Source organism: Gossypium arboreum, chromosome 6, assembly GCF_025698485.1.
Source record: "Gossypium arboreum isolate Shixiya-1 chromosome 6, ASM2569848v2, whole genome shotgun sequence".
NCBI lineage: Eukaryota > Viridiplantae > Streptophyta > Magnoliopsida > Malvales > Malvaceae > Gossypium > Gossypium arboreum.
The window spans coordinates 117,343,510-117,369,903 of NC_069075.1; positions in this window are offsets into that span (position 1 = coordinate 117,343,510).

Genomic DNA, 26,394 nt, shown 5'->3' on the forward strand with positions numbered 1-26,394 from the left:
TTACTATTTCGGCTCAATGGCCACACAAACAAGGAGCATAATTTTGATATAATTCAAGTAGGGTCATCACTCGAAGACTTACCTCGGATGTTGTCGAGCGATTTCGACGACTATTCAACTACTTTTTCCTTCCTTTATCGGACTTAGCTCCCTTTGCTCTTGAGCTAATTCACACAAATTTAACTTATTAAAATCTCATCATGATAGCTTATGGCGAATATGACAAGGAGTGTAAATGGTCATATGGCCATCCTTTAGCTCAAATACACAATGGTCATGCACATTTTACATCACAACAAGCAATTCAATACATTCAAACATCAACGTGAAGTTCAAAGTACTTGGCCCTTATATACATTAGGCATCAAAGTTGCATATGTGCGAAATCATAAATCGAACTCAACACATTAGTTAATATTCCTCTTAGCGAATTTTCTAAGCCAAGAATAGGCATCAATATGCTTGCCTCAAACCGAATGCATGCACACTAATTACCCCTCATGTGGCGAATATACACTTAATACCACACAAAAAAAAAAACAGCATACATTTCACTACTAACACATTACATATCGTAATTCATTGCACATCTCTTATTTACTTCATAATCAACACATCATCACAAGCAAATATACACTTTGAATTAGTATATATGTCATACCAATCCATCATGTGCAAACATATATTCATGTAGGTGCAAGGGCGAATTCTCAAGTGGCTTATATCCAAATATATACACATTTCCAAAGCTTAAATCTTACTTACCATGCAACATGCATGAATTATACTTATGGATATATCATGGCGAATACCACAACACCACACCATTTCAATTTGGTCATGGTGAAACAAAGAACTTAGTATCTCATTCAAAAAAATGCTAAAAGAAAATCTAAGAATCTTCAATCCTCCATCACATGTATCACTTTCAAGCTTGTTATTTAACATGCAATGGCATTAACACCACATTCACTTTGGCCGAATTTCATTCCCATGACATAACAAGGATTTGAACCATGGGCTAACAAGAACATTAAGCTAGCAACTAAAAACATGCATGAACCTCAAACATACCTTAATCTTGATGCAAGTTTAGCCAACCTCTTCCTAATCCTCTTCCAAACCAAGTATGAAGCAAAACTCCTTCCTTATCCTTAGTATTTTGGCCAACAAGAGAGTGAAAAGAGATGAACAAAATTTTTTCTTTCTTCCTTTAGGACATTCGGCCAAGCTATGGAGGAAGATGGACACTTTTTTTTTTGTTTCTCATCTACTAACATTAATTGTTTATTCCATACCCCTTATTTTATTCTTTCCATCATAACCCATTTACCAAACATGTTTCATGACATGATTTTTGCCCATAAATCCTTGTCATGGCCGGCCACTAGCTATGGGGGAATTTGACATGCAAGTCCATTGTTTTGCATGCATCCTTTAATTAGTCATCACACATTTCCCCTCATACTTTCAAAGTTTATTACTAGGTCCTTTCTAGTGAAATTCACATCTATAATTCTAAATCAAAGCATAAAAAATATCACACATGAGTTAACACACATTATAGGCAAGAAAATAAATATTAAATTATTTTTATGCCTTGGTTTTGTGGTCCCGAAACCACATTTCGACTAGGGTCGTTTTAAGGCTGTCACATTGGCTACCTATTGAGTTATAAAATGTTGCAAATTATGCTTGTGCAGGTATGTAAAAATGGGTGGCAAAATTGTTTTGCAAATAGCCTATTTTTGTCCACACGGGTAGTGACACGGGCGTATGTCTCGACCATGTATGACACACAGTCATGTTACACGGCCGTGTGTCCCCTGGTGTTGAAATTAAAATCAAGTCAGTATGCTCTACAAGGCCTCACACACGGGCTTGTGACTTGGTCGTATGGCATTAGTCAGTATACTCTACAGGTTTGACTCAGCCTAGTACACAGCTTGGCATATGGGTGTGTATGGCCATTTTTAAGGCATACGGGCTAGCCACACGGGTGTGTGTGTTGTCCATGTGACCCAAGTCAAAGAGTTACACGGGGTCAGACACGGGCTGATACACGGCCATGTGCTTCCATTTTGAATGTCCACACGGTTTTTGACACGGGCGTGTTTAGTGGTCGTGTGAGACACACGGCCTGGCCACATGAGAATGTGTCCCCTATTTTGAGAAAATTTTCAAAGTTTTGTAGAAGTTTCTTGAGTTATCGGTTTAGTCCTAAATCACTCCCAAAGCATGTTTAAGGCCTCGTAGGCTATTATAAGGGACAAATTGATTGAGATTGAATGATAAATGTTTGATTTGAGAAAATGTTCGTTAAATGGATGTTTAATTGTTTTGTAAGTTTGGTAATGCTTCGTAACCCTATTTTGGCATTAAATACGAGTGAGGAGTGTTATATTGAGGGTTAAGTAGATACACTATGATGGCGTTTGTAAAAATAGAGTGAAATAGGAAATATTGGTGTGATATAGAAACTATTAGATAGCCTAATGTGGGAAATAAAAAGAAAACTCCAAAAAGAGAATTGGTACGAGTAGAAAAAGACTTAAACTAGTGAAAAAAATTCATGCATGAGATGTATTAAAAAAGAGAAAAGTTACAAAATCACATGAAAAAAGAATAAAAACCCATTCATTAGTGCACAAAAATTCATAGGGCTAGCCATAGTTACTATGTCAAGTTATGACTTCCTGTAGATGGAGAGACAAGGAAGGTGAGAGAAGAAGAAATATGGCGGTGAGCATGTAATGGTCACTAAGGGGGGAAGAATAGAGATCAATACGATGTGCCAAACTATTTTCATGTTTGTAAACTTTTAATGCTTACTTTTTTTTGAATTCCATACTAGTCCTAAGCCTTAGAAAGTTACAAGATGAAAAGCCTTATATGACCTAAGTATCCATATACATGAATGGACATCATACTAAATATTCACATAGATGACTACTTGTATTATGCTCGGATAATCAAAGTACTCGTATGATTTGTTGATTGATTCCTATAGATGAGAACCTTAATACTTGTATATTTTATAACATACTAAACTTAGATGTTTGTGATCATAAGTGGGAAGTCAACTACTCATCATGTTGAAATTGTTAGTAAACAAGAAAGGCCTAAGTCATATGCTCCAAAATCAGTATTTGTACCATACTTGCTCAAGGGTAGTCATTTTTATTTGTCATTTTTGTTTATGATTGCTTGAGGGCAAGCAATGATTTAAGCATGGGAGAGTTTGATCTGTCGTAATTTGGTGTAGCAAATTAAACTAGTTTTTACATTTAAGGAACTTGAATATAAGCATTTTCGTTATGTTTTTAGTAAGTTTCTTTGTTTTATTTACATCCAATAAAATGTGCACATTGAGTCTTTATTGACCTTAAGGGCCAAATAAGGCATAAAGGAGAGTTAACGTACTTTGTGCATGTACAGGAGACCATTAGAAGGCATTTTGGACCAATACTGGACGCTATGTCGCAACATGGGAGTTCTGATGTTGTAACATAGAGAGCAAAATGGAGAAAGTAAGAAACTTCCTTCAATGTCGCGACACAGGCTGAGGGTGTCGTGTCATACCCCTGAAGATGGCTGCAGAGGAGCATATTGGTTTCCATGTTGGGACAAAAATCCTGGTGTGTCGTGACATCAACTTTGTGACGAGAATAAAACACGAAGTAGGGGCATTTTAGTTTGTGCAATCGAACATAAAGCTTGGGAATGTCAACTAACATAGGGTTAAGGACGAAGGCTACCAGATGGCTATAAATAAGCTCCTTTGGCACACATTATGAACATGATCCCATTAGCTTTGATTCTCTTTTTAGGTTTAAGTTCTGTTTTCTTGCTTTCTTTAAGTTTTCATAGTTTTAGTTTCTTTGTTCTTTGTTTCTTTCAAAAGTTCTAATTTATAAAGGAGATCAATTGTTGTGGATTCACATTTATTATCAATATTAATCAGGCTTTTCTTAAACTCTCTATTTCAATTCATTCCCTATGATTAATTCTTCCATCTATTCTATGTTGTTTAAGCAAGCCATAAGGAACTAATCCCTTATGGAGGATTAACGAGTGAAGCATGATCTCTTAACTATTTTGTAGGGTTACTCAATGGATCAACTGTTTGGGAAAGGAAGAACTTGAAACAAATCCTAGGCCTAACAACCCAGGGAAGGCATCAAGGTGGGAATTAACTGAAAATTGGTATTACCCATTCTTGAGCACCTTTACCCCAAGCCAGTCTGGACTGTGAGGTCGGAAGATAAGTAGTTCTTGCTGACTCATTATGTTAGTGGAAAATCAAAAGATTTGGTTAGGTTAGAGACTATTTGGTTGACGAGGAACCCAAGACGATACTTGACTGGGATTGCTAAAGTGAGCTAATCACCCATCTTCAGATTTGATTCAATTTATTCTTTATATCTCTTGAAATTCAATTCTTTTATGTTGTTTTATTTTATTTAAGAAACCCAAAAATTATCTCTTATTGTACTTTCGTACTATAACTGATTTAAAAATATTAATTAGATCTTTAATTGTTTAAGTTAAGATTGATTTAATAGTCGCCTCCCTTGGGTACTATCCTCAGAGTACTCATCTACTTTGTTATAAAATCTATATTACAACCTGACGTGTATACTTGCAGATCTCACCTCATAACTCTCTATTTTTTTTGCAATATTCACACTCTGGATGTTAGTACGTCCAGAGATGGTTAAAAACCCAAAGCGATAGTTAATTATGATTACCAAAGCAAGCTAATCACCCATGCTTAGATTTGATAAATTTTACCATTTGATTTCTCATTATTTATTTATTTATTTCCTTTTTATTTTTATCCTAAAAACCTCTATTTTATTTCATCGTAATATAATTCATCTAAAGTATTAATTAGATCTATTTATGCTTAGGTTAGAATTAATTTAGTGCTCGCCTCCCTGGGGTACAATCCTCGGAGTACTCATCTACTCATTTGTAACCTGACTTGTACACTCATGGATATTGCCTTTTCATATATTTTGTGCAAAACTTCTACTCTGGACGTTGGTACATCCAGAGGCAGTTATGTGACAGGTCAAATGTAATATAATTGTACAATGGGGTACGGAGTACTCTGAGGATCAAATGAAGAAAGTCAGGGAGTGAACAATTGCTACTAACAAGCATAAAAAATAAAGATTCTAACCAACTAATCACTAATCAATATAATACGACAAATCATAAAGTCAAGAATAGTTATACTAATTTATGAGCTAGTGACCAAGGACTAAATTGTAAAATATGCAAATTTACAAAATTAACAGATAAATAACAAACGATGGTTGATTGGTTTCAATGTGGTTCACCAATCCTAGTATTAGGGATCTAAATTGTTTAAACTCCTAAAATAGTTCCATTTTACCTCTCGATCTCAATTTTACCAAATTAGACAAGTTAATCTGGTTTATCTGTCAATCTCACCCCGGCTATCCCGGAACTAATGAATTGGTACTCAATAAGATTCTTTCGGTCTCACTTACCTAGATATTCCCTTAGGGTCGTCAATCTTAAGTTTTTAAGTTCATTCAAATTAGTGCAATTTATTACAATTTAGTCCTTTATCCAAAAGTCAGCTCACCACATCTCTATCAACCAAATCGCTTAAATTTTAGTTACCCATGTAAAAAAAAAAAACTAAGCTAATACACATAAAAGAATAAACCATTGAAACCATTAACATAAAACTTGAGAAAAAAGATGAAAGTCTTGATTTTTCATCTAGAAAACCAAAAAGAAAGATGAATATGAGAAACTAGTTGAAAAATAAAGAACAAGAAACATGAAAAGAAAAGTTTTTAACAATTGAAAATAAAGGAAACTAAAATAGCATTAAAAAAGAGTAGAATATCATTACGAGTAAAGAAAGGGATTAAAAGTGCAAATAGACCTAAGTTATAGTGTTAACTAACTATGAGAACAAGAAGAGAAATGTAGAAAAATAAACTCTACAACTATGGAGGAAGATGAAAAAGAGGAACCCTAGAAAGGTGCAGAGAAACTAAAAAAAATCTAAGAGAAAACTATCTAAAACTAAGCCTAAGTGTGTCTTCTCTCTCCTTAGCCAAATATGGTTATTTTTAGTAGCCAATTTTTGACCCTATTTTATCCAAAAATCTGTTAGAGTATGCCTAAAGACCAATCATGAGATGATTGTAATCACATACTCGTTTTACCTTATTTGTTAAATATATGGCATTGGTTGATTGTTATTTCAATTTCTTTTTTTGTGTGTACAAATAAACTAGTTTAATAAAGTCTTGAGAATAATATCATTATTCTTAAAAGGTCCTTATTCAAGTATTATTATGGGCTTGGACAATTAAAATGCGTTGAGACTAATGTGTAGTTGACTGATGACAAAGTGTTGTCATTTACATAGGGTTGTCAAAATTGATACATGACTATGTGTTAGAAAACAACGTACTGGACTGACTCGCTATGAGTATGGTTCGTGGATTATTATGTAATAGTCACAACATTACTCATAGTGATTAGTATGTATATGATCCTCAGGCTTGAAAACATCATTGTCCTAACATAGTGAGTTGTATATTTTGACACAATCAAACGTCTACCATAATAGGTTATACTACAAAGACTGATGTTAAGTATGCCACAATCTATGTAAAGGGATATGGTTGATCAATATAGAATTTATCCCTCCTACATAATGGGAGCAATATCTTAGGCCTCTTGATGGAGTAAGACTAGAAATGCATGACCTTGCTTGAATAAGTTGATATGAGATGTCATGCTTCTTTTTTTTCTTTTTTTTTTTTTGCTGTCTACTCAGAATATCAAGGACTATGGGATTGGACTATAGAAGTGTGACTATTCCATGACTTGTGTCCAATCTAAATATTAAGGATAAAATGATATAATACATGAAAAAGATTATCATAGAAAGGCTATGTTGATTCACGACTTCTTGTAACTTGGGTAGCAATGATGCATTGCTAGATGTCACTCATTGCTTGTAATATTAGAAATGTTATAGTATTACTACTAACGTTACAAGATCCTATAGCATCACACTCTATAGTTGAAGCGAATAGAATCCAAATACATTTGGTATCGTATTTGGCTATCACATGAATTAAACTAATTATAAAATTAATTCAATTTGATAGTTAAATATTAAACACATTATATGTACAAGTTTTTGTACACAAATAGAGAACATATATAAAATTAATATATTAATTTTATTCATACAAAATATTATCTAAATATAGTTTACGAAATTATTAATATAAGCAGTTATAATAATAATTTCGGTCAAAATATAAAAGGACATGGAAATTGATATTCTTTTGGAAGGAATATAATTTTTATTCTGACTTTCCATTTGTTTCTCTAAAATTAAGGGAATAATCTCATTTTTTCCTGATATGTGATATCAAAGAAAAATAAAAGGAATATGAATCAATGATGTGTTAGGGTTACTAAAAAATATGAACACATAACTCAAAAGGTTTAGTAGCCATTCTTGAAAATTCTCTCTGAAAAGTTTAAGAGAATTTTGTTGTTTGTTCATTGACCGAGTGGATTACATTAAGGTCGAGACGTTATTGGTACAGCTTGGAATTGAAATCTTTTAAAAGGATCCTATTAACAACCTTACACATCTTTTTTCAGTTCTGAAAGGTGTATTTTCTAACCTTGTTTCAACCCGATTCGTTCCTTGTACATGGATCCATGGCTGATGATCGCCGAATTTTTTTTCGCTGCGCCACGAGGTGTACTGGTGGTCCAACAAAATTCCTGTTAATAGGCCTTTAATGGTTGGTGCTTTAGTTGGACAAGGACTACCCTCGGCATCAATTTTTGTCCTCTTACGATGTTGGTATCGTGACACCCACGGATAGGATATCAGAATACAACTGTCAAGCTAGACTTGAGGTGCTCCTTGGGTAGATGGTATCGTGATACCACTGTAAGTGATCTTTATCTTTAGGGCTTGTTTGAGGTATCATGATTCCAAGGGTAAGATATCACGATACATTATCCTAGTGATGTTCTCACTCGATTTCGGCCTCCAATGCATCCCTACAACATTCAATCACATATTAGGCCCCCAAATGGTACTATTGGCCAATTTGGGTCTCAAAATAAGGTTACACTTATTAAATAAAAATTCTAAGAACTATGAAAATCTATGGAAAATACACAAATTTGCAAGATAACAAGCTCCATAAGTATAACGAGAAAGCCTAATTTTCCATATCAAATAACGATAGATCAAGTACTGCGACTGAGCTTTCCTTAATGACATGCCATTATGAAAGCTACTCGATTAATGCTCATCCAATGACCATGTCATAAGTATGTTACCCTCATAAGATATCCTTAATCTCTTTGGGATAAATCTGTTTGCCCAATATGATCCTATTTTATCTCATAGTAACCATTACATTTTCCTTCATGAAAAGTCAATTACTATCATATAGTAATTCATTCATTCATCACAAAGACAACCTCAAATACCCCTAACCTGTATCTATCACCAAAATAGGGTTACAAAGCATTACTGTAAAAACATAACTCAAATCATTCCTTCTCAACATTTCATAGTCATTGCAAAATCCAATCAAACACTTGCATAATGTCTGTAAATCGAGCCTTCGAGGCCTTAGAAACACTTTAGAAATGATTTGGGACTAAATTGAGAACATTTGAAACATTGAGGAAAAAGTTAGAAAATTTTAAATTGCAGGGGTCACACGACCGTATGACTTACACAGCTGAGACACACGCCTGTGTCTCAGGCCGTGTAACATTCAAAATAGGGGAACACGGTTGTGTCCCAGCCCGTGCCCGTGTCAGTGCCCGTGTAACTCTTGAACTTGGGTTACATGGCTAAGCTACATGCCCGGGTGCCAAGTCATGTAACTCTTGAAATGCAACCTTTAAAACCTACAGGGGACACACAGCCGTGTCGCATGGCTATATGTCATACACAAGTGAGACACACACCCGTGTCTTAGGCTGTGTGGACATGAAATAGACAAATTTCAAGCCATTTCTTTCACCCAAAACATGCTCACACCTACAAGCTATTTGCATATAAAAGCAAGCTTCAAAACATACTTAAAACATGCATAATAAGGCCATATCGAATACCAAATTCTATTCAACCAATATGTCATATAGACACCTCAAATGCAAACATACAATTTACCTCAACATATACATGTACTTAACACATTTCATTTATCAACACTTAGTTCATTTTCCATTAAAAAACTCATCATAATTTGACCACATTTATACCATTACAAATATTTCATATCTACCTCAAAGCAAACCTCCACTTGGTCTCATTATAAACATACCAAATGATCATTTCACACATTCCTAAACGTAAGCACATTTAGCTTTACCATTTTAGATTCATGCCAATACAAAATAACTTTACCATTTGGACTATTTCTAACATACATTAAAACCATCAAAATGACACAAATCTAGCCATTTCCAAGTGGTACCAACAACCAACATATTCATATCATATTTCAATTATGTACATCTATTCAAAACCATTCCGAAGTAAACCATTTCTTGACCATGTTGATTCAATTTATCATATACCACTTTGGCAATTTAAAGATACATTAGCACATACCAAATATGGTCACTAGAGCATACATCAACTTGACCATTCCAACATAAATCATATCATCAATCATAAAGCCACATATATACATGCCACCACTTAGCACTTTGGCCATAAAAAACCATGCATCAATTTGATCATATAAACACCAACCATTTAACATCAAAGTGCCAAAAGCACACCAACAATCAAGGCAACAAAATAACATAAGTTTCACAAATTCAAAGCAATATTACATGCCAATATCATCAACTAAACATTACGACCAAAGCATTAAGATCTATCAATAAAATGGCTGAATAGTGTGATTGATCTTCGACTAGCTTCAAACCCCATCGAGCTTTCAGTAATCTGTAAAGTAAAGGAAAAATAACTACGTAAACAATGAATGCTTAGTAAGCTCATATAAATTTTAAACATATCAGTTCATTTCAATAATAAAATTTATAGAATAAACATAAACCTATGTCAATGCCATAAGATTTATAAATCTATATGATCATCAAATCACAAATGAGTAAGTTCATTCATGTCACCTGTTTTTATCATTCATAACATGATAGGATTTTGTGGAACTTAATAAATAATCATCAATCTTTTTATAAGATTGACACCTTTCAATTTACTTTCTTTCCATTCAGTTCCCAATGCTTATCCTAAGCCTAAACAACATTATCAATTCCTGACTTAGTGTATTTATCCATGATATAGGTAAATTCATTTTAGTATATGTAAATTTCTCACATATAGTACATCATTCAAACTCATCACTCCCTTTTCATCAAATTTCATTTCAACTATGAGATTTCATTACCTTTCCTCGCCCGTTTCATATGCATAAAATAGAAGTTATAAGCATAAATCAACCATGACTATAAGCTAATGCATTTAAACATAGCTCTTTCAAAATCAAATACAAGATAAACCATATCATAAGAAATTACATACTTTGATTAATTCCACCTTTTCATGAACATAAGCACGTTACCAATTGAGCGCTTACCATTTCAATGTATTTCATTAAAATTAAACATCATATAATTCAATCATAAGCTTGGCACAATCCTAAGCACGAAAAATAACACTTGTTAGCATAATTGAATATAATTTATGTGAACTTAACATAGATAACCATTATAGTTGAGCATAATCCAACTGGATTTATCATCCTTCATAACATATCATGTTTTCCATGTATCACCATTTCTATAAGTTTCATACACACATGTCGTGGTTCATAGTGAACACTTGCCATTTCATTTGCATAACACAAAAGACATGAACATAACATTTAACATAGTCACAAGTTAGTGATTAAACACACAACTTAGCAATATCATCACATGGTAAGATATGATACGTAAACATAGCATCATTTAAATCATACCTTCCATAATCATGAATATTCATACTTTGATCATTGGTACATCATGCCTTTCCATATTTTTCGTAGTGAAGTCAATTAGAACCCTTACCAGAGCTTACACAAGTGTGCTAAACGGTGGTCGAAACCATCCATTTTCTTTAATAGATGGTCGAAACCATCCCTTTTCATATTCGATGATTGAAGCCATCCCTTTTCATATTCGATGGTTGAAACCATCCCTTTTCATATTCGATGGTCGTCACAATCCCTTTTCATATTCGATGGTCATCACCACCCCTTTTCATATTCGATGGTCGAAATCATCCCTTTTTATATTCATTGGGCATCGATACTTCGTTAGATTTTCCCGTTGAGACATGATATGATAATATAACATGAAAACATTTAAAACAACAATTTAAAAGAGTATTTAAGGTACGAAGTTACCTGCCTAAATTGCAAAAATAACAAAGTACATGGGCATTTTGGAAATTTTCCATTCTCCTCAAATTTCCACTCAATCTTGATCTAAATTAATAATTTTATTCAATTTATTAATTTAGACAGCAAAACAATGTATTTTATGCAATTTAGTCATTTTTGACATTTTTACAAAATTGCCCTAACATTTTACTTGTATTTAATTTAGTCATTGAGCCTAAAACATGCAAATTAACCATTTTTAATGCAATTTTACATAAGTCGAATATTCATTGCATGCAAAACACCTCACATTTGTAATAATCTCACATCAAATCCTTGTACTTTTACTATTTCAACAATTTAGTCCCTAATCGGTAAATTCATCAAAAATCACTTAACAAAATATTTTTTAAATACCAACTAACACTTCAAATTCATCTTTTAACATCTAAAATCATAAGGTTCATCAATAGAAAATTTTAATATCTTTAAAAATTTCAAAATCGAAGGTACGGGCTAGTTGGACCTAGCTGCAACGATCTCAAAAACTTAAAAATTATTAAAAATAGGGCTAAAACGGACTTACATGCATTGTCCAAAGCAAGCCAAAGCTTGAAGCTTCTCCATTTCTTTTTCCATTTCCATTCGGTGTGTTAAAGAAGAAGATGGCTTTTGTTTTAATTTATTAACCATTTTATTCTTTATTTTATCATTACCATATAATAATAACATTATAATAAAAATAAATCATATATAAAATTAAAAGAACATAAAGCTTTAAAGGTCCACCAACCTAAGAATGGGTAATTTACCCATTAAGGCTCTCCAATTATAATTCTTTAATCAATTAACACATTTAAACTAATAGTGATTGACTTTTCTAAATTTTATGATTTAGTCCTTTTTGCTTAGCTAACTATCGAAACATTCAAATTTCTTAACAAAACTTTAATATTACCTTAATGGTACTTGACCTTAGGGTCTTACCTCTTGAACTTACTTAATCATTCGATTATCATAAATTATCAAATCAAAAAGCTTTTTAAAACCATATTTGATTCTTAAATATTCATATTTAATATTTATGAACTTACTCATCGGATTTGCTGGTCCTAAAACCACTGTTTCTAACACCACTGAAAAATGGGTTGTTACACAACCAACCCATGGCCACATTTACTTTTCATCTATCATATAATACCAATGGGAGGTTATCATTTACCCATGTCTTGTGTTATGAATTTCACTATTGTGAATGATACTACATATGTAACAACCTGGTTTTAGCTAAATCGGAACAGTGGTTTCGGAACAACAAATCTGAGATAAAAAAATTATTCTAATATTATTTTTGGTGTTTATAGCATGTGATTATGCATGTGTGAAAATTTTGTGAGCTAATTTTAGCGTTTGAGTGCTTAATTTGATAAAAGGACTAAATCGCGTAAAATGTAAAATTTGTATTCTAATTGATAATGGTGTGTAATTTCTATGGTTGATTAAATGTGAGGTCCTAATGATGTTATTAAGCCATTTGAATAATGGATGGACAATTATGCCTATATTTAGAGGAATTTTAATGTTTAATCATTAAGGGTAATTATGTCATTTTGTAATTCAGTTATATCAATTAAAATAAAAACAATTTGATGCTTAATTGTCATCTTCATCAACCAAAATAAGGAATAAAATAATGGTTTTGGAAGCTTTGAAGGTTTGGCCATTGTTGTTCTTAATTAAGGTATGTTTTGAGCTCAGTTTTTAATGATTTCTATGTTTTGTAATCGTTGCTTCGTGTTCTAGCTAGCCCGTGTCTTAATTTTCAAATTGGTTGATAATGTTGTGAAGTCCCATTGTTGAATATATGTGCTTTTTGATGGTTGATGATGAAAAATGGAAGATAAATGTAAGATTAATATGTTTTGTTAAGTGATTCTGGGTAAAAATGCATTTTAGGGATTTAATTGTGAAAAGTGTAAATTATATGGTTGAAATGTGAAATAAATGAGAAATATGGGTTTCTAGAGGCACTATGGTAATTTTTCCAAGCATGAGTTTTGTCAAATTTAGTGTAAATTGTGTTTTTGTGAAATAAGGACTAAATTGAATAAATGTGAAACTTTAGGGGCTAAATTGAAAAAATTCTCAAATAGGTATTTTTGGATCAAATTGAATGTTTGGTTGAATAAAATAGTTGAATTTGTTATTATATAGATCAAGAAAAGAGGAACTCGGACTTAGATCGAGGCAAGAACAAAGTACTCGATAAATCGACTAGTTTTGTTGTTTCTACAACCGAGGTAAGTTCGTATGTGATGATTTTATTATAAGTGTATGTTATATGCTTTGGTATTGCTTAAGATGTGATTGTGAGATTACAGATAATGTTTGAATTGTGAATACGACTATACGGATGTGTTCAACAATGAAATTATAACATCCCAAAAATTAGGGGTTAGTAGAATCACGTTTGTGAATAGAGAGAGTGTGGTCATACCTTAATTTTTAAAATTTATCTATGAATTTTTAGGAAATAAAAGAGGTATTAGCTTGTTCGTTAAGTGTTAGTGAAACGTTCCTTGAAATCCAAGTTCAAATCCCTTCTATCTCACCATTTATATTATTTTGCAAATTTTGCCTGAAACCCTAGTATGTGTTCAAACCCTTGTTTTTAAAATAAATATTGCAAAATTATTTCAAGAATGAGGAAAAAAATTAATGGTTAAAAGAAATATGAGAAAGCATGAAAATTAAATGGGGTCTCAAGTTTGAATCCCTTCCATTGCGAAATAATTAAATTTTGGAAAAATCCCTTTTTCTTTTTAATGTGTGTGCCATCCATACCCTTGAACCCTAGGTATAAATATAAATTTTTATTTTGTTTTTTAGCCTTTAATTCAAATTTTACCTACCCAAGCCATTGACCCTCTTCCTCTCCTCTTTTCTCTTCAATTTTCTTTCTTTCTCCTATTGTTGTCATTGCCTACACCTAGTTTTACCATCTCTCTTCTTTTTCTTTTTGGCCACAAGATTTGTTAACATATTTTACACCATATTACTATCATTTATCCTTATTAAAATCAGCCCCAAATCTGAAATCTTGAACTCCAAGAGCGATCTTGAACATTGCCAAGAAAGTGTCATAGCTTGGGTAAGGTCTCTTCTCTCTTCAATATCTTAATTAATCTTGTCCATTAAAAACATAAATTTCCAGATATGGAATTTTGGGGATTTTAAATTATTTCAAAGGTATTTTTCCAGATTTTAATGAGATCTCAAACCGTTTTAAAATTCAGCCCCAATTTTGGCCACTATGGGTGGTGGTGCGAGCACCTATGTGCAAGAAAGGGGGCTATTTTGTTTCTTGGTTCTTTCCTATATTTTTTCAAAATTAATTTGAGTTCTTGAACCCTCCTAATCATATTTTAAACTCATTTCAATTAGGTAAAAACGTTCTTGATCGATTGGCCATTCGGATCCCACAAATCGTGAACCGTAAGTGCAATTAAGGATAACTAGTTTGTTATTTCGACATAGTTGTTGGGTAAAGGTTATGATTTGATTAAATGAAGGAATTTAATCATTAATTAGCTACTTATTTTCCAGTATATTATTGAATTAGGTGCCAACCCAAATGCCTCAAATCATCCGTAAAGGTGAAGAACGATTATACGTACTGTTTGTATCGATACAGTGTAAGGAATCTAACTAGTTTGGATTCATAAAATAGTTATAATTTCAGCGATTAGTCTAAAATCATAAGTCGGTCTTTGGGGTCTGGTTTAATGGTAAATTTATTGAATTTATAATTAATTTTGGTTTAGGTTCGTTTAAGGAATTTTTAAGGAAAATTGGAAGATTTGCTAGTGTGCTGCGAGGAAGTGAAAAATAATGTGTGGGTCCTAAACTCATAAAATTGTTTGAAAATATTAAATATCATGTTATATTTAATAAATTAGCTTGCTTATTGGATTGGCTTAATATCCAAATTATTGATTTTGTAAGTGCCGAACCAGGTATGTTTCGAGCCTTAAAAGATTGACATGTTGGCAAGATTGATAGTTTGATAGTATGAATGTTTGATTGAGTTTGTAATTGCATATTTGACTTATGAGATATGAGAATGTTTGACTGAATGATTTAAATGCATGAGATATTTTTTATATTGTGTATTGAAAAGGGTGCTATTTATGCATAATGAAAATCTGTACAGTATGTGAAATACCAACTCAATGGTAATTTGAAAGATTGGAACACTGTTTCCATTTACTAAAAGCATCTGATTATATATGATATTGTGTGACGTATTCCATATACATTAGGTTGAGATTTTGTGGTTGACGGAGGAGTTCCGTGGACTACCGGTGGCACGTTAAGTCTGCATTATTCGTAGTTAGTGCACTGCACCTAGAGTGTAACACCCCTTACCTGTACCCGAGATCGGGACAAGGCAAGAGGCATTACTGTACACAAACATGGACATTCTGGGAAAAACGGGTTATAAAATTTTATTCCAATTGAAAACTAATAAAAAAATCCTATTGTCCCAATTATGGACCTACGAGGTCCAAAACATGCATTAAAAGTGATCCGGGACTAAACCGGGCACTTTAGAAAACTTTAGGAAATTTCTAGGTTTAAACCTCACACGCCCATGTGGAGGCAATACACACGACCGTGTGCATTGGGACACACTCGTGTCCCTTACCCATGTTGAATTATTGGAATTTATTTTTCATTTCGAACCTACAGGGGTTTTCATACGGCCGAGCCCACACCCGTGTCTCTGGCCCGTATCCCTTATACGGTCTAGACATGCCCGTGTCCAAAAACCTATACATTTTGTTTATGACTTCATCATCCATCTAGAGGCACACGGCTAAGGCACACGCCTGTGTGCAAGGCCATGTCCTCCACACGGTTGAGGCACACGACTGTGTTTACTACCAAGCATACTGACCTAAAAGTTCAAGGTGCAGGGGACACACGGCTGAGCAACACTCCCAAGGGGCCCTAGACACATGCTCGTGTGTCTACCCGTCTGTACCTTTTTGGAGGATATTTTCCAAGCCAATTGTCACCCTCAACTTCCATACACATTTATAAACTTCAATGGTATTTAACATGGTCTATATATGTCCATAACCCATCTTGGCATAGTCGAATGCATGTTAACCTCATCTCATTGGTTTAGCACATGCAAGGTTATCCTTTTCGTATTAAGGATTACCATTTCAATAATCACATTTTATACTTGGCTCATTTCATAACTCATTGTCAAATACGACCTAACCATCTCCAAGTGATTTGGCCACATTTCACATGTCCATTCATGATATACCACATTTAACCATCACATGAAACATTTAAGCATAACATGCACAATTAGTAGGTTTACAACCTACATTAAATTGAGCCATATCCCATGGCCATATACAAAATGAATAAGTATATCATTCAAGCCCTTACATTGGCTAGCCAAATGACACATATAACAAAATGACCAAAAATCCTATACATGCCATTATAACAAAATAAAAGTTTCTATATACCAAGACAAGACAAGTTAATAGTGTGATTGATACTCCAACTGTCTTCCAATCTTCACGACTCGGCGAGCTCTGTAAGACAAGAGAAAAGAGAGGGGGTAAGCATTTAAATGCTTAGTAAGTCTAGATAACAGGAAGGTAAACTTACCGGTTGTTTAGCATACAACCATATTAGATATTCATGCCAACATGCATAGTATAATTTCCCTCTCACATACACTCAATCATCATGTTAGTCTCATGTCAATACATTTAAGCATTAATCTTAGATGAGCTCATCAATTCAAGCATTTCCATATCATTTCTCATAATAATAATCCCGTTGAGTTTCATGGAATCTCGATGGATATCTTGTTTACCGTCATTTCATGTAAGTGATCATTTCAAGTATGCACTCCCGTAAACCTCGGTCCTTATAGCGGGATTACCAGTCCAGGCTAAATCCCTCATAGTATAAACTCATAGAGTAATGTCGGGATTACCAGTCTAGGCTAAATCCCCTGCAACGACATATACTCTAATAAGGTCGGATCTGAATTACCAGTCTAAGCTAAATTCAGATCCTAAATCGGATTACCCATCTGGGCTAAATCCATTACCACATATATTCTTTGGGAGGCTCGATCACTAAAGGATCACCCGTCCTGGCTAGATCCTTTTACCGTCAATTCATTTCGAGAAATCCATCAAATATCCTTTTTATTCAATCGAGATCTTCAATTTACCTGCTAATTATACTACCACATCTGATGTATTATTATGCAATGAATATCTAAATTATCATACATTCAAGAATATACATTTAAGTATACTAAGAGTTTACTTCTAGTTACACGAACTTACCTGGTAATTGTTTCAGGTTCGTATTTCGGTTATTCTGAAACCTTTTGTTTTCCACGGTCGACCTCCGGAATTGGTTCTTCAAGGTCTATATTAGTAAAAATAAATTATTAATACATCACATTGTTCAATTTAGGCCTAATTTCACCCCTGGGCTAAATGACCATTTTCCCCTAACCTTTCACACTTTTACAATTTAGTCCCTAGGCTCGTATAATGAAATGCATGAAATTTCTAGGTTATCCAAGCCTAGCCAAATATTTTTCTTGCTTATAGCAGCCCACATTTTCTTTCATTTCACATTTTTCTACCCATTCTCACAACTTTTACAAAATGGCCCCTTAAGCCATTTCCATGAAAAACTACTTAGTAAAAGTTGTTTACCATCCTCTAAACTCTCATATTCCTCCAAAAATCATCAAAACACAAGAATTCCATGCTTGGGTAAATTTATAAACATGAACCCTACCTTGAAATATGGGTAGAAATAGAGTGAGCATGTTACGATGATCTAAAAAATACGAAGAACGTTAAAAACAAGGCTAGGGAGCACTTACTATAGAGCTTGAAAATGTTGAAAACCCTAGCTATGGAGACCCTTCAATTTTTGGCAGCATGGAGAGGAAAAATGGTTGTTTTTTGCTTTCATTTTCCCTTTTTATTTAGTTTATTACCAAATGACCAAAATGCCCTTCCTTAATAACCTTTCAAAATTTTTCATGCATGCCCATTTTTGTCCAAAAACTTAGAAATTGGGAAAATTACTCTTTAAGACCTTCTAATTAATAAATCAAAGAAATTTCATACAAATTGCTTCTAGAACCCAAGTTTTGCAACTTATTCAATTTGGTCCCTAATTACAAATTAGGCGCCTTATACTTACAATTTCTTCACGAGATTTTGACACAAGCATTTTTTTATATCCTAGACCTCAAAATAATCGTAAAACAAAAATTTTTACGTCAAATTTGTGGTCCCAAAACCACTATTCCGACTAGGCCCTATTTTGGGATATTACATTTCTCCCCTCTTAGGGACTTCCGTCCTCAAAAGTTTTACCAGAAAACAGGTTTGGATATTGACTTCTCATGACTTCTTTAGGTTCCCATGTGGCCTCTTCCATGCTGTACCTATGCCATAAAACTTTCACCAAAGCTATATTCTTATTCCTCAACTGTTTGACTTCTCGAGCTAGAATTTTGATCGGTTCTTCACCATTGGTCATGTCCAGTCTAATCTCAACTTCCGTTGGTGAAATCACATGAGAGGGATTTGATCTATATCTACGCAACATAGACGCATGAAATACATCGTGAATCTTTTCTAATTCGGATGGTAGTGCTAAGCGGTAGGCTAACGGTCCAACTTTCTCAGTAATCTCATATGGTCCGATAAACGTTGGACTCAGTTTGCCTTTTTAACCAAATCTCAATATCTTTTTCCATGGAGATACTTTCAAGAACACTTTATCTCCAACTTGAAATTCAATCTCTTTTCTTTTCAAATCAGCATATGACTTTTGCCTATCCGATGCCACTTTCAAATAGTCCCGTATCACTTTAACCTTTTCTTTAGTTTCCTTGACTAAATCAACCCCATGAATCTGACTTTCCTTGAGTTCTGTCCAATACAGTGGAGTTCGGCACTTTCGGCCTTACAACGCCTCATAAGGTGCCATCTTTAAACTCGTCTAGAAACTGTTGTTGTAGGCAAATTCCACTAAAGGCAAGTATTTTTCCCAACTACTCTGAAATTCAAGGACACAATGCCGTAACATGTCCTCGAGAAGCTGAATCGTCTACTCAGACTGACCATCAGTCTGTGGTTGAAATGCCATACTAAAACTCAACTTTATACCCAAGGCTTCTTGTAGTTTCTTCCAAAATCTCAAAGTGAATCTCGATTCCCTATCTGAAATGATCGACAATGGTACCTTGTGTAATCTCACAATCTCAGATATGTATAAGTTAGCCAGTCTATCAAGAGAGTAATCTATTCGTACAGGAATAAAGTGAGCTGGCTTCATTAGTCTATCAACCATAACCCAAATAACATCTTTCTTTTTCAGGGTTAACAACAATCTAGTCACAAAATCCATGGTAATCCTTTCCCATTTCCATTCGGGGACCATCATAGGCTGTAACAAACCTTAAGGTACTTGGTGTTCAGCCTTAACTTGTTGACATATCAAACATCTTGATACAAATTTGGAGATGTCTCTTTTCATGCCATTCCACTAGTATATTTTCCTTAAATCATTGTACATTTTGGTACTTCTCGGATGAATAGACAAACGACTATCATGTGCCTCTTGTAAAATTTTCCAAATAAGCTTGTTGTCTTTCGATACATAGACCCTATCTCTGAACATCAAGCAACCATTGAAACTAATCCAAAAATTTGATTCAATACCTAACTCACATTGAATCCTCTTGACTTGTAAGTCACTATCATTGATCTGAGCTATGCAAATTTCTTAGAGAAATGTCGGTCTGGCTCTTAACTCTGCCAAAACTGAACCATCATCAGACAACACCAATCATGTGTTCATAGCCCTCAATGTAAACAAGGACTTTCTACTCAAGGCATCAGTGACCATGTTCGCCTTTCCCGAGTGATAATCAATTATCAGTTCATAATCTTTAATTAGCTCTAACCATTTCTGCTGTCTCATATTCAATTCTTTTTTAGTCATAAAGTACTTCAAGCTCTTGTTATCAGTGAATACACGGCAAGTTTCACCACACAAATGGTGTATCTAAATCTTCAAGGCAAATACAATGGCAGCCAACTCAAAGTCATGTGTTGGATAATTTTTCTCGTGCGGCTTCAGTTGTTTCGAAGCATGGGCCATCACTTCTCCCTCTTGCATAAGACTACGAAGCCTTTTCCCGGTTCGGGTTGTACTAAAATTAGAGCTTCTATCAGCAACGTCTTCAATTTCTTGAAACTCTGCTAACACTTCTCTGACCATTCAAACTTAACATCTTTTTGCAGCAACCTCATCAAAGGAGTTGCAATCATCAAAAATCCTTTCACGAAGCGTCGACAGTAACTAGCTAAGCCCAAAAAGCTTCTAACCTCAGTTACGTTCTTCGGTGGCTTCCACTTGACAATAGCAGATATCTTAATTGGATCAACTTGGATGCCTTCACTCGAAACAATATGGCCCCAAAATCCTACCTCTTGGAGCCAAAAATCGCTATTGCTAAATTTAGCATACAACTGTTTGTCCCATAAAGTTTGTAGAACAGTTCCCAGATGTTTCGGATGTTCATCCTCATCCTTGGAATAAATCAGGATATCATCAATAAATACAACAATGAACTTGTCTACATGTGGTCGAAATATCCTATTCATCAAGTCCATAAACACATCCAAAGAATTCGTCAACCCAAAAGGCATCACAAGAAATTCGTAATGGTCATACCTCATTCTGAAAGCAGTCTTAGGCTCGTCTGACTCTTTAACTCGTAACTGGTAGTAGCCGGATCCCAAATCTATCTTTGAAAACACGGTGGCTCCTCTCAATTGATCAAACAAATCATTGATCCTTGGAAAAAGATACTTATTCTTAATAGTTACCTTGTTGAGTTGGCGGTAATCTATACATAATCTCATGGAACCATCTTTCTTCTTTACAAATAATACGGGAGCACCCCAAGGAAAAAAGCTTGTTTCTTGTGAAATCCTTATCCGTCAGTTCTTGCAACTATGCTTTCAACTCTTTCAACTCGATTGGTGCCATCCTATACGGGGAAATAGAAATAGGTGTTGTTCCTAGCACCAGCTTGATACCAAACTCTACTTCTCTAATAGGAGGCAAACTAGGCAATTCATCTGGAAACACATCTGGACATTCATGCACTATTGGTACTGACTCAATCTTCAACTCTGAATCTTTAGTATTCAGTACAAAAGCAAGGTTGGCTTCATACCCTTTTCTCATTTACCTTTAAGCCATCATTGAGGTAATCACAATCGGTGGTGTATTCAAATCACTTGAGTCAACTCGGAGAACTTCGCCATCTGAATATTTCAATACAATATACTTGCTACCACAATTTACTGTCACATCATGAATGGCCGACCAATCTATGTCAAGTATTACATCAAACTCATCGAAAGGCAAAAGCATAAGGTTAGCCGAAAAATAATGACCTTGAATCGTCGAAGGACAATTCTTACAAACTTTATCGACTAAAACAAACTTGTCTAGAGGGTTCGACACCTTAATAACAAACTCCGTTGGTTCCACAGACATATTCATGCTAGACACCAATTTCATGCAAATGAATGAATGGGTCGATCCCTGGCCAATCAAGGCAATAACATGAATATTATGGAGAGAAAATGTACCCATAATGAAATCAGGAGCTGAAGCTTCCTCTCTAGCGCATATTACATAAGTTCTCACCGGGGCTCGAGCCTCTAATTTTACAGTAGTGTCCTTGGCAACATATTGACTGCCACTTGCACTCCCGGGATGTCTTGGAGGTCTACCTCAAGAAATTGGATCATTAAGCTTTGGGGCTAATTCCATCTGTTTATCGGTTCGCTCTAGGCAATCTCTAAGGAAGTGGTCAAGAGAACCACATCTGTAGCATGCTTTGCTATTCATTCGACATTCTCCGAAATGAAATTTGTTACAACTTTTACATTTCGGCTTTTAATCATCTACACTTCCCACACTAGTTACCATAGGGGATGAAGACTTCGGGTTGTGAAGCTTAGAGCTCCTTGTTCTACTCGAATATCCCACTGATGCAATGGAGCGTTCTTGTTGACCTCTCAATTTCTTCGTGAGGAAAGAGTGTGCTCTACCGCTAGATCTCTTACTTGAAACTCGAGCTTCCCTCTTTGCTTGTTTTCTTTCATTATTGAGCTCTTCGACTATCTTGGCCCGATCGTCTAGTACAGCAAGTTCACGTATCTCAAGCATCTCGATTAACAACTTAATTTCCTCATTAAGACCTTCCTTGAAGCGCTTACACATTTCTGCCTCTATTTGGACCCATTCCTTCACGTACTGACTTAACCTTACGAACTCCCTTTCATATTCTAACACGGTTCTATTTCCTTGTTTGAGTTCCAAGAACTCTTTCTGTTTATGATCTAGAAACCTTTGACTAATATACTTCTTCTTAAATTCTGCTTGGAAAAATTCCCATGTGATACTCTCTCTTGGTGCTACCGAGGATATAGTCTTCCACCAGTGGTATGCAGTGTCTTTCAACAGTGACACTGTGCATTTTAAGGTTTCCTCAGTAGTACATGATAGTTCGTCCAGAACCTGCATGGTATTCTCAAGGCAAACCTTAGCATGTTTCAGATCGTCATCAATCGTGGCCCTAAACTCTTTGGCTCCATATTCCTAAGTTTATCCACTAGGGCCTTACCAATTTTCACGGGTGCTATGCCTTGTAGCACTTCTTCTTCAAGTCGAGCAAGGGTTGGAAGAGGTCGTGGTATATTAGGGCGGTTTCTTAGGTAATACCAAACCACTCATCCATCATCTCAAAAAGGCAGCCTTAGCCTCTTCCCGGCCCTCAGAAGTAGCTCGCTGAATGAAAGCTAGACCATGACTCTCGGCTCCCTCAGACTCATCTTAGGCTTGATCGGAAGACATTTACTATATTCAAATACGATTATAAGGGCTAGGAGATGTCACACTATCATAACTTGTATAATGCCATGTATAGCAAGACTCGTTACATGCTACGTTAGTCTAAGAATTGACTAAATTGTGCTCTAATACCATAAAATATAACACCCTTTACCCGTACCCGAGACGGGGACAAAGACGAGGCATTACTGTACACAAACATGGACATTCCGGGAAAAATAGGTTATAAAATTTCATTCCAATTGAAAACTAATCAAACAAAATCATATTGTCCCAATTATGGACCTACGAGGTCCAAAACATGCATTAAAAGTGATTTGAGACTAAGCCGAGAACATTAGAAAACTTTAGAAAATTTCTAGGTTTAAACCTCATACGCCCATGTGGAGGCAATGCACATGCCCGTGTGCATTGGGACATGCCCATGTCCCTTACCCTTGTTGAATTATTGGAATTTTTTTCATTTTGAACCTATAGGGATTTTCACATGGTCGAGCACACGCCCGTGTCACTAACCTGTGTCCCTCACACAGCCTAGAAAAGCCTGTGTCTAAAAACCTGGACAATCTGTTTATGACGTCATCATCCATCTAGGGGCACATGGCCAAGGCACATGCATGTGTGCAAGGTCATGTCCTCCACATGATTAAGGCACACGGCCGTGTCTCTACCCGTGTGTTTACTACCATGGATACTGCTTAAAAGTTCAAGGTGCAGGGGACACACGGCTTAGCAACATGCCCAAGGGGTAGGCCGTGTGTGAGACACATGCCCGTGTGTCTACCCGTCTGTACCTTTTTGGAGGCTATTTTCCAAGCCAATGGTCACCCTCAACTTCCATACTCATTTATAAACTTCAATGGTATTTAACATGGTCTATATATGTCCATAACCCACCTTGGCATAGTCGAATGCATGTTAACCTCATCTCATTGGTTTAGCACATGCTAGGTTATCCTTTTTTTATTTATTAAGGATTACCATTTCAATAATCACAATTTATACTAGGCTCATTTCATAACTCATTGCCAAATATGACCTAACCATCACCAAGTGATTTGGCCACATTTCACATGTCCATTCATGATATACCATATTTAACCATCACTTGAAACATTTAAGCATAACATGCACAATTAGTAGGTTTACCACCTAAATTAAAATGAGACATATCCCATGGCCATATACAAAATGAACAAGTATATCATTCAAGCCCTTACATTGGCTAGCCAAATGACACATATAACAAAATGACCAAAAATCCTATACATGCCATTATAACAAAATAAAAGTTTCTATATACAAAGAAAACACATGTTGATAGTGTGATCGATACTCCAACTGTCTTCCAATCTTCACTAGTCCACGAGCTCTGTAAGATAAGGGAAAAGAGAGGGGTCAACATTTACATGCTTAGTAAGTTCAGATAATAGGAAGGTAAACTTACCAACTGTTTAGTATACAACCATATGAGATATTCATACCAACATGCATAGTATAATTTCCCTATCACATTCACTCAATCATCATGTTAGTCTCATGGCAATACATTTAAGCATTAATCTTAGATGAGTTCATCAATTCAAGCATTTCCATATCATTTCTCATAATAATAATCCCGTTGAGTTTCATGGAATCTCGATGGATATCCTGTTTACCATCATTTCATGTAAGTAATCATTTCAAGTATGCACTCTTGCGAACATCGGTCCTTACAGCGGGATTACTAGTCCAGACTAAATCCCCCGTAGTATAAACTCATAGAGTAATATCGGGACTACCAGTCCAGACTAAATTCAGATCCTAAATTGGATTACCCGTCTAGGCTAAATCCACTACCACACATATTCTTCGGGAGGCTCGATCACTAAAGGAACACCCATCCGGGCTAGATTCTTTTCCGTTAAACATTTCAAGAAATCCATCAGATATCCTTTTTATTCAATCAGGATCTTTAATTCTCTTGTTAAATTATACTACCACATCTCATGTATTATTAGGCAATGAATATCTAAATTATCATACATTCAAGATTATACATTTAAGTATATTAAGAGTTTACTTCGAGTTACACAAACTTACCTGGTAATTGTTTCGGGTTCGTATTTCGGTCATTCTGAAACATTTCATTTTCCACGGTCGACCTCTGAAATTGGTTCATCGGGATCTATATCAATAAAAATAAATTATTAATACCTCACATTGGTCAATTTAGGCCTAAATTTTGCCCTCGGGTAAAATGACCATTTTGCCCCTAACCTTTCACACTTTTACAATTTAGTCTTTAGGCTCGTATAATGAAATGCATGAAATTTCTAGGTTATCCAAGCCTAGCCGAATATTTTTCTTGCTTATAGCAGCCCACATTTTCTTTCATTTCACATTTTTCTACCCATTTTCACAACTTTTACAAAATGGTCCCTTAAGCCATTTCCATGAAAAACTACTTAGTAAAAGTTGTTTACCATCCTATAAACTCTCATATTCCTCCACAAATCATCGAAACACAAGCATCCCATGCATTAATAAATTTTTAAACATGAACCCTAGCTTGAAATATGGGTAGAAATAGAGTGAGCATGACGGAGAACGTTAGAAATGGGGCTAGGGAACACTTACTATAGAGCTTGAAAATGTTGAAAACCCTAGCTATGGAGACCCTTCAATTTTCGGTAGCATGGAGAAGTAAAATGGCTGATTTTTGCTTTCATTTTCCCTTTTTTTTTAGTTTATTACCAAATGACCAAAATGCCCTTCCTTAATAACCTTTCAAAATTTTCCATGCATGCCCATTTTTGTCCAAAACCTTAGAAATTGGGAAAATTACTCTTTAAGACCTTCTAATTAATAATTCAAAGCAATTTTATACAAATTGCTTCTAGAACTGAAGTTTTGCAACTTATTCAATTTGGTCCCTAATTACCAATTAGGC